The sequence below is a fragment of the Nicotiana tabacum genome, chromosome 8 (genome assembly GCF_000715075.1).
Source record: "Nicotiana tabacum cultivar K326 chromosome 8, ASM71507v2, whole genome shotgun sequence".
In the NCBI taxonomy this organism is placed as follows: Eukaryota; Viridiplantae; Streptophyta; class Magnoliopsida; order Solanales; family Solanaceae; genus Nicotiana; species Nicotiana tabacum.
Genome location: NC_134087.1, coordinates 24,252,971 through 24,266,977, shown reverse-complemented (window position 1 = coordinate 24,266,977; position 14,007 = coordinate 24,252,971).

Here is a 14,007-nt window from a genome sequence, read left to right as displayed (position 1 = left end):
GCCATCATTTTGTCCAATTTTAACATGACACTCTCTCGATCCTATTCTTCCAGCATAGAAAGAGTTGTGGGAATTTTAAAATTTCAGTATTTATCTCAACTTAATGTTTTTTTAAAATTATTTTTAAGATATGGTGTATACACACGAAATTTTATTTTATTTTTTATTTATAGAAATTGAAAATCAGATAATGCAAATTTAAACTGAAAAATTAAATACACACCTTGGAGACTACATCAATTCGACAAAGACAAGTTTGAGCTTTCTCCTTCTTTCCTGGCCTTAATAAAACTGTATAATTGCTCTAGAACATATTAAAAGGGAGAAAATGGTAGAGTATATAAAATGGAATAGATAGAAAAAATAAACGAATAATAGACATTTGATACATTATTGGGTTTTTTGTGCTTTTAGCCCGCGCCAAAAACTATTTACAGTCGATATCTGAAAAAATCTATAAAATTAGTATAATTTATATATATATATATATATATATATATATATATATGTATGTATATGTATCTATATTCTTTCGGCTAATATTTTGATAGCACTTTTACATTATCATTTTCCCTACATTATTGCTATTGTCACAAGTCACAAGAGCATTAACTCAAGATTTTTGGTTGGGACAACAACTCCTTACCATGTTTACCCTTAAAATTGGACAACAATTAAACTTATAAGAGGTTTTAAGGATATGCGATTTCACTTGGCACAAACTGAAAAATATAAGAATTAATGTTATAAATTAATTATGAAATAAAGCAAACCAATAGAATGAGCGGCTATGGCTGTTGATATCCAATTTTTCCCTGTATGTTTTTTAATGTGCAAAATACTTTCAAAATATATAAGTATGTCGAATTATTTTATTATTATTATTTTAATTTTTAAAGATTTTTAAACCAATTTATTCCCCTATTGTTATTCATAAAAAACCCAATAATATTTCCAAAATTATCATTTTAGTAATTCATTTATTGGATTCTTATATTTATGCAAAAATATAGCTAAAACAATTTTTGTACATTTTTACAAATTTATTTAGTATTTTTAAAGCTAAATTGCATATAATTGCAATATTAACCTCTTTTAGATTTAATTGCGTTTATATCTATAAAAATTAAGTCCAATATTTTTAATTTGATAATTATATGTTATAAATCATTTAGTAGTTTTAATTTATTTTCAGAATTTAATTTGCTATTTTTATAAAATAAATGGGGAAAATTGGCTATTTAAAAACTAGCCCAATTACCTTTCAACTATAGCCTAATTTGAACACCAATAGGAACCCAATTTTACCCCGACCCAATTCCCTTCAAATCCGACCCTTTACCCGTTTAAATGACCCACCCGGACTCCCACCTAATCCCAGCCGTTGATCGTGTAGATCAACGACTCCCATTACTCTCTTCCTTTTTTTAACCCAAACGACTCCTTCATCCTAATCCATTTCTCACAATACGCCGCCTCTAAATCCCCATCCTCTCTCAAATCATCTCTACAACAACATCAAACCCTAGCCGCCGCCACCTTAATCTACCCTAATCCATGGCTCTCCAGGATCATCTAAGACCTGTATCAGCCTCCTATGGCTTCTACGTATTCGTTTCTGTGGTCTCATGACCAGATTTTGAAGGGGCTTGGTCCAATTTTTGCTCGACGACTGTTCTCCAGTCGTCTCTGACCTTTCTCCGGCCAGCCATGGCCATTCGAGTCAGACCCTTGACTTTCCTGTTTAGATCGATGGCTTTCAAGGCCTTTCTCGTCACTTGGGGTTCTTCTGAAACCCTAATCTCTAAGAGCTTCTTGACTTCTTTCAGGTTCACTTTAGATCTATGCTCTCTATGAGTTTTTAAATGCCTTCTCGAAACTTCTTTAATTTTGCTTTTAGAAAAAAGACTCTTCATCTTTTTCCGATTAGGGTTTTTCTTCAAGTTCTTCTTTTCAAAATCTTTTCTGAGTTTAGCATGATAAAAACCCTAATTTCTTTTGGAGTTTTGAGACTATTTGTTAAGTGTTTGTTTGATTTACTTCTTTATCGTCTCTAGACTCGATGGGTGATAAAAACCCTAATTTCTTTTGGGGTCTATTTGAGTTTCTGAAACTGCTTGTGCGATTTATTTGTTTATCATATTCTAAGCTTGAATGTTATTAAGGAAAAACCTATGTCTTTGGGTTTGAAATTTCTCGTTGGAATACCTGACTTGATTTGAAGTTCTTTATCTCTTTTCTTTATGTGATTCCTTTGATTCTGGGTTCTTACTATCTTTGAAACTCGACTATGCTTTTCAGAAGGGTTTTCGCACTTGACCCATTGCATGCTTCTGATACTCTATCCTTTTTTTTCTTTTCTCTATACTACTGATTCAATGAAACTTGACCTACGTGACTATCATGCTTTGAGTGTTTGTTGTCTACTAACTTTGTGCTACTATTGCATACTGTTTCTTTTGCCAATAGTTTGGCCTCGTATGTCCATCGTTTGTGCACTCTATTTATATGCAGAGGCCCCTTCTTTGATTGATTCTCAATTTTGGGACTGATATCAAAACTTCTCTTTTTGTTAACTCTAATTTTACTCGCCTGTTAAAGTGATTGATCCCTTTCCTTACTTATTGCCTTGCTGAATCTTTTCCCCAAAACAAGTGTATCTCTGTACTTGGACTTTATTGTGTACTCAATGTTTTACTACTTCCTTTTATGGTAATAACCAGTCAACCTACAAACTGATACCTTCTTTGATTGATTCTCAATTTTGGGACTGATTTCAAAACTTCTCTTTTTGTTAACTCTAATTTTACTCGCCTGTTAAAGTGATTGATCCCTTTCCTTACTTATTGCCTTGCTGAATCTTTTCCCCAAAACAAGTGTATCTCTGTACTTGGACTCTATTGTGTACTTAATGTTTTACTACTTTCTTTTATGGTAATAACCAGTCAGCCTACAAACTGATTTTCTTTCCTTCTTTAAACCTGTTAGGCCCGTTAAAAAAGTGATTCCTCAATTAGAGGGGAATCACTTGGTTGATTGATTCTGATTGCTGATTACTTCCATATGTGCATTTATTGCCTTATTTCTTACATGCTTTCAAAACTATAAATACCCACCTCTCTTCTTTCAAACACACGAACACAAGGCATAAAACACTTGAGTTCAAACAAACACTCCACTAAAATCTCTCTCTTTTCTCTGTTGCTACTTGTATTGCTATCTTATCTAGCCGGCTGAAAGCCAAGGCTAGGCTGTGGGAATTTTGCTTATTTTTCTCCGCATTTGCATCTTACTGGTGTGTTCTAATTAAGCTTCTACACCAACAAGAACATGTTTCTTTACTGTCTCTTCCATCCTTATTTGTCTCTTGCTTGTATTTAACCAAGTTCCATTATTAAACATGTTGTAATCTGCCCCTTCCTGTTTTGAGTTAATGCTTCTGTCCATTACTTATTATGACTTGTGAATCCTAAATCTCTATCCTCAAGGTGTTTAGTATCTATGGTTTGTTTGAGGCATGACAGCATTGGACATTGCCGTGCATGACCCAAACCTGATCCCCCTAGGATCATAACCTCCATGTCTCCTCTAGATGTAGTGTTCTGATTGGTTTATAGGCATGTCAGCACCTTCTATTGTTGTGCATGCCCAAAGCGGTTCCATGCCTAAGTACATGGGCTCCTTGCAATGGATTTCCCAACCCCTGACCCCTTTTGTATGAAGTTATTAACTCTGTGTGTTACTAATTACTGTCTCCCTATCACCCTTTACCCCTCTTCTTTATCCCCTCAGTTTTAAGACTCTGTTCCTGCACTTTCACTATCTTCTTAGACTTAGGTTCTGCCCCTCTTGTGTGAGCCTTGCCTTGGGACCCATGAGCTCCCTCTGAACTTGGACACATAAGAGCTGGCACTTTCATACTGCACTCATCCCAATCTAGTTCCATGAACCTGGGTGTAAGCACTGCCCGGGGTCCTTTGAGACCCTTAGGGAACTCTGACATACCCAGGTCTGAGAAAGGCTTTGAATCAATGGCATTTGAGGTGGTTTATTCCATAACTCAGAGAGGAAGTCAAGAATCAGGCTTCCTTTGGTTGTAACTTTTCTGACGTAATTCATTATCCAGTCTATAATAATTTGTAATAAACATTGGGGTTGGTTAGTGAAAAGGGTTGGGTAATTATGCATGTTTAAAGGTAGAAATCATGTCTATCGGATCTGCTATTTAAATTTTACATGTTTTGAGTTCTGTATTTTAGAAATCATGCCTATAGGATCCGTTTGTTTAAATTATGCATTTGTAATTCTGCACGTTAGATACCATGTCCATAAGACCTGCTTTCATTAAATTTCTGCATCTAGAGAGTATGCCTATAGGACTTGTTTAAATTCTGCATATTATGGTCACATTTAGATACCATGTTCCTAGGATCTAAATGGTTAAAATCAGATATCGTGTTCATAAGGTTAAGAATTAGTACCCCTTTTAGAAATCATGTCTATAGAAATAAAATGAGCAATACTAGACATCCTGCCTATAGGATATGCAATCATTTAAAATTCAGTCTATTCTGAACCAGTTTCAAACAACTTCCTTCTTTATCTAACGAGGTTTAAAAAGCATGTCTATAGGATCTCAATCGTTTGTTTTAAAACTGTTACTATTTTTCCACTTTTTGAATCAGTAATAGATATCATTTCACCCAAATGCTTAGGCAAGCCTTAGGTAATGATAACAATAAAAATTGAATCCGCCTTTGTTAACTGCTACAACCAGCAGGCAGGCCTGATTCGGACTTCTTATCTGAGTTATGTAATAAACTAATTTGCTTCAATAATTAACTCCCCTCGTCTTTAGTATTTTAATCAGACCTTAAAAGTATGTACAAGTCATGTTATTTATGTGTTTTGTTTGAGGAGGTATGCATGAGCCTTTATTTATTTGCATGTTTCCCCCAACATGCAGTATTATATGTTTTGTATGTCGCCTTTGATTTTTACCTTCTGAAACCAAAATTAGCCTAATATCCCTCCCCTTTAGGAATAGTAGTCCTAAACTCCTCCGAGACTGATAGGAATGAGACGGGTAATAGCATGCAATAGTGATCGAGACCAATTCGCGCTTTAATACCTTAATGGGGCGGGAAGGGTAGATATGGATATGATGACCGCTGCACTAATACCATGTGTATTCCCTCTTTTGAGGAGTGTCATACCGGGTATTGCATTGATGTGATCCATATTAAATATAAACATAGGACCCCCTTTCCCTTTATTTGCAAACTTCCTTTCAAAAACCTTTCTTTTAATTGTTCTTTCTCTTATGTGATTAAATTTAATCCCCTAATATTTGAGCCCATACTTGTCTATTTACTAAATTGTAAAAATTCACAATCAACTATCTGGCTGGGAACCACACTAGTGGATCCTAAGGGGTGCCTAACACCTTTCCCTTAGGATGATTTCAAGCCCTTACCCTATCTCTGGTTGTTCAAATAACTTAGAATTGAACCATATAGGTGTCCTAATGCACCTTGAATCACTAGGTGACAACTCTTCAAATGCAAACCCAGTTCCCAAAAGGAATGAGTTGTCCCATACCAAATGTCATAAACCCGATTTCGCGAGAAAAAGGAGGCACGACAATGACCTTCGAGCTAGATCTCCCTCGAACCAACTGATTATGCTAACAAAGAGTATGAACTGAACAACAAAGCTTAGGAGAGAAAATGTAATGTATTGCTTTGTTATGCATGAATATCACCATTACAAAATGATTAGAACCCCTTTTATATAGTAAAGGAATTCTACTTATGGTACAATTCTAAATACAGAAGGAAATCCCATGATTGGCTAGATGTACGGCCTTGACTTGATACGTTCCGAGATTCCCACCACGATCCTTACCTGATCACGGATATCTCAGATTTCTATTATTCGATTTAGCAGGCTTCCCTCGATCTCGCTTTGGTCTCGATTATGGCTGGTCTCGATCGAGATCGATCATCAACTCATGAGCTTAGCAATCCATCTCCGTGCCATGGTTCGGTGCAATGCGAGGCCGAGCCTTGGTCTGCCACCCCGGTTCCGATTAGCCATACAAAAATTAGGGAAACTTGATTCTGACCGTATACAGATAGTCCCCTCATTTTGGAGTGCAATGACAAGAAATGAATTGAGTCTTCGAACTTTCCCTCGGTTTATTATGACGCGGCAGAGGTGACCAAAATGTCCCGTCAGTTTAGTTTCCTAGGCATTTAATGCGCGTCAGCCGACGGTCGGCCACTACCAGTAATAAACCATTGTTGCGAAACCAATAAATAGTCACCTTCTTCATTCTTTCAAACTTTACTTTCAATTTCCTTCATCCTAATCTTCACAGTTTTTTGCCTTATCCAAATCTTTGTGTTTTCAGTTTCCTGGGTTTCTTCACTTGTTTCTTCGCAAAATATCTAAGTGTTCCTCCTTCATTTTGTTCTTCCCCATTTGAAAAATGGATAAGACCTAAAAACCTATCCCACACAAGGAAATCGCTTCTTTATCAAAGCCTACCGGCTTTATAGCCACCGCAGATCCTCCCCTAGAGGACTTCGTTCCGACAAAGTGCCCCACTGTTGCTGATTTTAAGGTGGAGAATACACCCTCGACACCGGGTTGATGCGAACCGATGTCGAGATATATATGTACAATTACCGAAGATCTTTTCGTGAAGGTGAACAAGGAATGCAACTGGGTAGGCAAAGATGTAGCACTTCCTACCCATGAGGAATCCATTACAACTCATGTGGAGAGGGTATCTAAGTGTCTATACTTACCCCTTCACGATAGGTCCTTTAGACCACATCATCGTAGCCTTTTGTAAGAGGTACGGAGTCATTCTTGGCCAAATCCATCCATCATTCTGGAGGATCGTGATCCTTCTCCGATTCTTTGTAAGCAAGATCGAGAGGCATCCTTTTAACCTCGATCACCTTATGCGTCTCTACATTCCCCGGCTTTATCGTGGAGGCTTGATCAATCTTTACTGCCGAGCCACCAAACCCCCATTCTCGAGCATAGACGAGACCCGAGACCGAGGTTGGATGAGCAGATTTATTTGAATAAAGACTTCAGACCTAACCCCTGCAAAAGACATGTTGTTTCCTGAAAAATGGAACATGAATCGTAAGTATTGCTTCGCCTTGAATATCTAACTTTGCCGTTTTGATTCTTATCTCCCTTCCTCATCTAAGCTTTTGTGTTATAGCTGTGGCCGTTGTGCCGGAGGTGATCCGATCTCGAGAAATTGGACAAGGCCTGGTGTCGCAAAGGTCATACTCTGAGTGTGCTTGGATGGAAATATCGAAGGGATAATATGAGGCTCGTAACCATGGTAATCTTCTCTTGTTAGAACGATTTCCATTCGGTCTTTGCATTGGACTTACTCATTTTTTTCCTTTTGTAGGCCTAGGGAAGGATGTACCAATGAGACCCCTCTCTGCTAAAGAAGAGGCGTTTTCCCCTCCACCTGCCCCGAAGCAGACCAAGGAGAAGAAAAGAAAAAGGGCTCCGAGCTCTTCGAGCTCTCCGGGCCCGGAAAAGAGAAAGCCATCGAGGAGGCCTCGTAAACCCAAGGGGAAAGGCATCCGCCTAACTATGGAGTCAGTCAAACAAATGAGGGATGAGGCTAAAGAGGACGAAGAAGAAGAAGACTTCGGGCTAGTGACCCGTGTGCGAACTGGCCCTGAAATTTAAATAACTACTGGGCCAGTGGGGGTTGAAACTGCTTTGCCTTATTTTGACGAAGTCCCCGGGCCAGAAAACGTTGAAGACATTTCACCTCGGGGTGAGAAGGCTACCAAGGAGGCGGTCGAGGCTGATGTAGAAATCATGCTCGAGGCTTCCCGAGACGAAGGCGGAGCCCCGAAAGATTTACTTGGGGCAATAGAGATTGGAGATTCTCCCTCGTTGCCTTCATTCTCTAATACTATGATCAAGGACGCTCAGGAGATGGAGACTTGCCATAGCGAAGGGGTCCATGAAGCAGAAGACCTTTTCTGTATTTATTCTGCTGAAGTGGAAGATGTCAACGGTCTAGGTGACTTGGATGTACTGAGGAAGAGCTCGAGTGAGGCTTTCTCGAGTTTTAAATTGACTAATCAATTCCCGGCCCCCAATGTTGATCCCAAGCATAATTGGCCACTTATCATCTCGGTCTCGGAGGATGCTCAAATTTTTTCTGCCCTTGTAGGGATGGCTAGCCATCTCCGATGTTTGGTCACTAAAGAGGACCAAGCCAAGATGGATGAAGTGGAAGTTGCTTGCTTGTTCAACAAGGCCCAGCATGCTCTAAATTGGGTAAGTTCGAGGGTCATTCCATTATATCTTTATAACTTTGAATCGTAGATATTTCTAACATTTTCTTCCTTTCCTGTAGGCTTCGGTGTTGCATCATGAGGCCTTTATTCGAATCCGAGAGGAGCATATGGCTGAGGTTCAGGGCCTTACCGAGAAAGGTGATACCTACAAGCTTCTCAGTGAGAAGCTTTAGGTAGGCTTAGTGACGGCTCGAGATGAATATGCTGAGATGGCCGAGTAGGTATTCCGATTCCTTTATAATAGTGAGGATGATTCAAAGATAATAACTAACGATCCAATTCTGCAGTTTCGATAGAGGCTCGAACAGATCAAGGACCTCCAAAGGCAAATAGATAAAGTACGAGCCGAGGCTGAAGAGTTCAAGGGGTGTATGGACATTTTGGCTACACAAAAGGAGGTCGTTTAAGCATATATGGATTTGGCCGAGTCTCAGTTTCGATCTGCAAGAAAGAATGCCTCGATTTAAGCAAAGAAAGTCGAGGAGCTCGAGTCCAATTTTGCCAAAGAGCTCGAAGTGGCCAGATCTGAGGTGGTTGTGGCCAATATTAAGGCTCAGGCTAATGCGACCCAATATAAGGCCGATACTGAAGCCACACTAGCGCAGGCCAACAACATGGTGGATCATGCAAAGTGGCAGGCTTGAAGGGAGTCCCTTGAGGGGGCCCATGATCAAAGCTTCAATATATCTGCTGAGATCGAGATTGCTAGGGCAGAGGAAACAAAGGCTCGGAGGCTGGCTTTTCTCGAGGAAGACTCCGAGAACTTGAGTGAACCTGGTAGTGGAGAAGATTCTGAGGGCGAAGATACTTCTATCGATAAGGATTGTGCTGCTTAGGCTTTGTGCTTTTTATAATTTTCTGCCTTTATTTTGAGGCCGATCAGTCCTTGTAAAAAACTCTTAATCGGGGCATATGACCCTTGTAAAAAGATTGCAATGAATATGTGAAACATTTTCTCTTCCATGGCTTCTGAAACTGTTATCTTTTTTGTTATTTCATGTAAGGGTCAAAATGCCTTAGCATAAGATTATGAAGTTGTGTTTGAGGGTTCAAGGTTTGGGAAGGTAAGGGCTGATAATAAGCCTTGCCTTCGACCTTTTCTAATCGATGGACCCCCAATGATACACTACTACAAAAAAGACCTTTGGCGACAATTAAAAATAGCATTGGCGGCAATAACAATTGCCGCTATAGCATTTACCGGCAATTGATCTTTAGCCAGTGATGCCGGGGTCGGTAAAGCCTTTAGCGGCATTTCTGCCAAAAGCTGGTAAAGGGTATGATTTATTGCCGCTAAAACTCATTTGCTTTAACGGCAATTATTTGTGGCAATTATTATGGCTGCTAAATCCATTCTAAAAATGACTAATAATGCTCCTTTAACGTCCATTTTTATAGCCGCTAAATTCAAAATATTTGTCGATAAAAGTCCATACCTTTAGCGGTAATTGTTTTGTGGCAATTAAATTGGCAACAATATCTCTTCTAAAAACATATTAGTATGCCCCTTTAGCGTCCATTTTAATGGATAGCAAAGTCAATTATATTGCCGTTAAAAATCATCTTTAATAGCAATATAATGGTTACAATATCCCTGTATAAATGTGTTAATACTGTTAAATTGGCACTAAAATTCACAAGCTATAACGGTAAGTTTAGCCACCATTAATAATAGCTGCTACATTCAACCAAAAAATAATGCAAATAACAAAATATATTGATATTAATTCATAAAACTATAGTATATCTCATTAAATCTTAACGAACAAAAGTAAGCACTAATAATCCAAAATATTAATATCACAAAACCTTAAAAATAACTCATATTGTTTGAAGTAAATAGCTAATGTCACTATATAACTAATCTTAACGAATAACAATCTTCAAATAATCTCTGAAACTCTTCCTCATATTGAAATCTTCCACCCGCTAAATTATCGAACATCAGACTGTATGACCTGAAATTATAAAATAACTATGTCAATAGGAAGTAAATGTTGCCAAACAACAAAGCTGATAATAGTTTGCGAGATAATAGATTACCAAGACAGTTGCCCAGGGGAAGCAAATACAAAAGAATAGGTTGCAAGGCTATGAAAGTCAAAACTGTTTGAAGCAAGCAGGATACTAAACTACTTAAATACATTCTTTAAATCTCTCTAAAAATAAAATAACAAACTCAGGCGAGAGCAATTAAAATGAGGCTTTTTCAGTATTGTAAAATCATCCAGAGGTTTTCATACATTACTCAACCAGCTACCATGGCACACTCATCATTTTTGTGACACTTTTTAACAATTTTCTGCTTAATAATAGTTGTAGACGTAAAAATTAATAAAGAGTGTCCTTTCTCTAACAGTTTAAATTATAAACTAGCCGGCCACACAATTCAGTTAACTTCGTAGATTAGATAGTTCAAACACTTCAATATGATGTTAGCGCATAACATATCAGAATTTTCATCTCAAACACTTTGGTTGTGTTCTTTAAGTCGATAATATTCTGAAATTACTACAACTCTAGATATCTGCAATCCTATAATTCTTATGTTAGAATCTGGAGTTTTCTATCAGATGAATTGCTACAGAACAGCACCAAATGTGGTGAGAAACCAGACATGTTGATTGTGTTTTAAACAGTGATTCTTGGCTTCAGTCTTCCGTAAAAGGCAATAGTTCAGAAACAATCAGCACACACAAACAAAAACAAAAATACAGAGCAAATCTTGGCTTCAGTGATCCTTGGCTTCAGTCCAGTTTTTATTGGAGCAGTTCAATTATGCAGCAGTTGTAGCAGAGCACACTCAATCTCCCAATAGAGCAATTACTCAGTTCGAAACAGAGAAAAGGTAAAAAGCACACCTGAAGAAAAAGGTTCTGCTGTAGATAGCACTGAAGCCAGGCATGTTTTTATCAGAATTGTTAGCTTCACAGTAACATAGCAATCCAAAAAAGCATTTATATTCTAAGATTCCTGATTTCCAGCTAGTATTTATTTTATTTGTCGTAGGCTCCAAGAATTAACATAGTTGATTTCTTGAATTAACATAGTTATCACTATCACTATAAGTAGAGTAAATTGAATAGATCCAAACAAACAGGCAGCCAAGGTGCAGATTGCAGTAGAGGTTATTGTTATATTGGAAACAGTCCAATTCCAAAATAACAACAACACAGGTAACAAACAAGTGATTGACATGTAGAAGAACGCAGATTTTTGGGCTACAGAATTTTCTCAATGTACTAAACATGGAGATTAATCTCCTAGGCATATTGAGCAGGTGAAATCTGCAGAAGTTTGATCAAACAATAGAAAAATTAAATAGTAGCTTGCCGAAGGATAAAGATGAGTAGTACCATGAGACATTGAAATATTTTCAGCAACATTAGGTATCCTTGATCTTTGTGGTACTCATTCATGGCGACTATTGGCAGCAGGGACCTAATAAATATTAACACACCAGATAACAATACTTTTATAGGATTAAAACTTCATTAATAATGTACATAACTTATAAAATTGAGTTACCTATTCAATTGAGGTGTCATTGATATTTTGAGGCAGAGATTCATTGGAAGCATATTTGCACATCAATTGTCACATTTCGAGTAATTCTGATTGCATCTTCTTCTGATTTTGTTTCATTAGATTCATTTCTTCATTATGTTTATCCTTTAACTCGGTTATCTCTTGTGTCAACCTTTGGACAGCTTCATTAGACGAATCTTCTCCGATAATATTTTCTAAGGAAGATTTACTACCCCATAGACCAGAAGGAGTTGGACCAAGTCCTAAACCACGAACATATCCACTTTTGTCATTTCTGAACACCTGATAATACACATCGCCTTCCCAAGCAACACCGCGAGGAGGTTGGTCAGTAGAGCTCTCACTATTGTTCGTCCTTTCATTTGTCATTTCCTGGCCATAAAATACATAAATCCAATTTGAAATTCATTTATTCACTTTTATGTTTTTTCCTAACTATTTCCCAATTAAGAAAATAAAATAAAATAAAATCTTACAATTGCCTTGACAGAATCATCATCCAGTGGTCTACCATCCTTACATTTTGTATGAGTTAATATGAAAACTTGTGCTCGTGTAGGCTCTATCCCATTTACAGCCTAATACAATAAAATTGATGTAAGATATACGTGGAAAAAAAATTAAAACATTATAGTTAGTAATTTGAACAAGTTTACCTGCTCATCCATCAAGGTAGCAATACTTTTGGATCCTCCTGTGTGAGGCATCTTTGATTGGCCCTATTATTTCTATTTGCTTGGGAACGCCTCCGTCGTTGAAATATTAAAATGATATCTTATAAATTATACATAAAAATTGAGCATCACTAAAATTAAAACACTGAAAATAATCAACTTGAGGTGTTTTAAAGATTTGTTAATACCTTAGCTTTATCTGAAAGCCAATAAGCGACAAGACCACTCCATTGATCCCTCGGTATGCGACTTGGTGTATTTTTCAGCAAAAGGTCTTTAGTCTTATATTTTCGCAAATACTCACCTTTTAACTCACACTTGTAATCTCTCCATTTCTTTCATAGTGACTTTAGGACATAAGCTTCTCCTCGTCTTGGGATAGAGAACTTCTTCTAAAAAAATAAAGAAAAAAATATCATGTATAAAAGATTGAACCCATTCATATAATAATAATAATAATAATAATAAAACAAACAAATAAATAAATAATAATAACTACTCCATACCCTCACAAAATCCACCAATTTCTTCTTTTCCTCTTTGTCAAAATTTCTCCAATCATCTGCATGTAACGGTGTTAGTTCTGGAGTTCTCGCAATGATTCCTAGAAAGCTGGCAAGCTTTCGACCTTTTTCCCCAATAGCTTGGTTACGATTATTAAACGGCACATCAACTACCTTCCCCGAAGGAAGTTTCCAAATATCTTTTAGTAAAGTAGGCCCACGAACCTTTCTTGGCTCCAAATTACCTAGAATAGAAGATTCAAAGGTCATCAAATGGCAAAAACTTATATGGTTAAATATGTTTAATAACACTATAATTATCTGATAGTTATATGATTGTTTGATGACACCATCTACTAGTGCTGCAAAAATTCTAGAAGCTAATCCTGGCTCAAAGACTGCTGTTAATCGAGTAGATGCAGTTGGAGGCTTGGCTGCTGCTGAACAAATCTCAAATGGTCAGTTACAAGAAGGTAATGGGTCAATAAACTATGACAACTCACCAGGTGCAAAGACTATAATTTTAACCATCCAAGCACATAGCTCCTGTGGGGATCCTGAAGTAAAGGCAACAGTTGGTGGTGATAATATGGTGTCCAAACAACTAGTTCTAAGGTCCAGTAATGAACAAGAAGAGCAGGGCAATGCTGATTTGGATAAAAATATAGGAGTTCGACGAATTCATTCAAAGAACAATTTGGGAGCTGAACTTATAACCATCCAAGCACATAGCTCCAATGCACCAGTTTTACATTTTTCCAATCCTAAGGTAGAACAAATTATTAAGAACGCTCAGAATGAGATGATGATGGAGGCTGCTATGGTTAAACAACCATTGGTAACATTAAATACTTCCGTACATGATATCCCCTCTCAATCAGTAGAGTCTTTTGGTGAGTTTGAAGGGGAATCTGGACAGCTCAT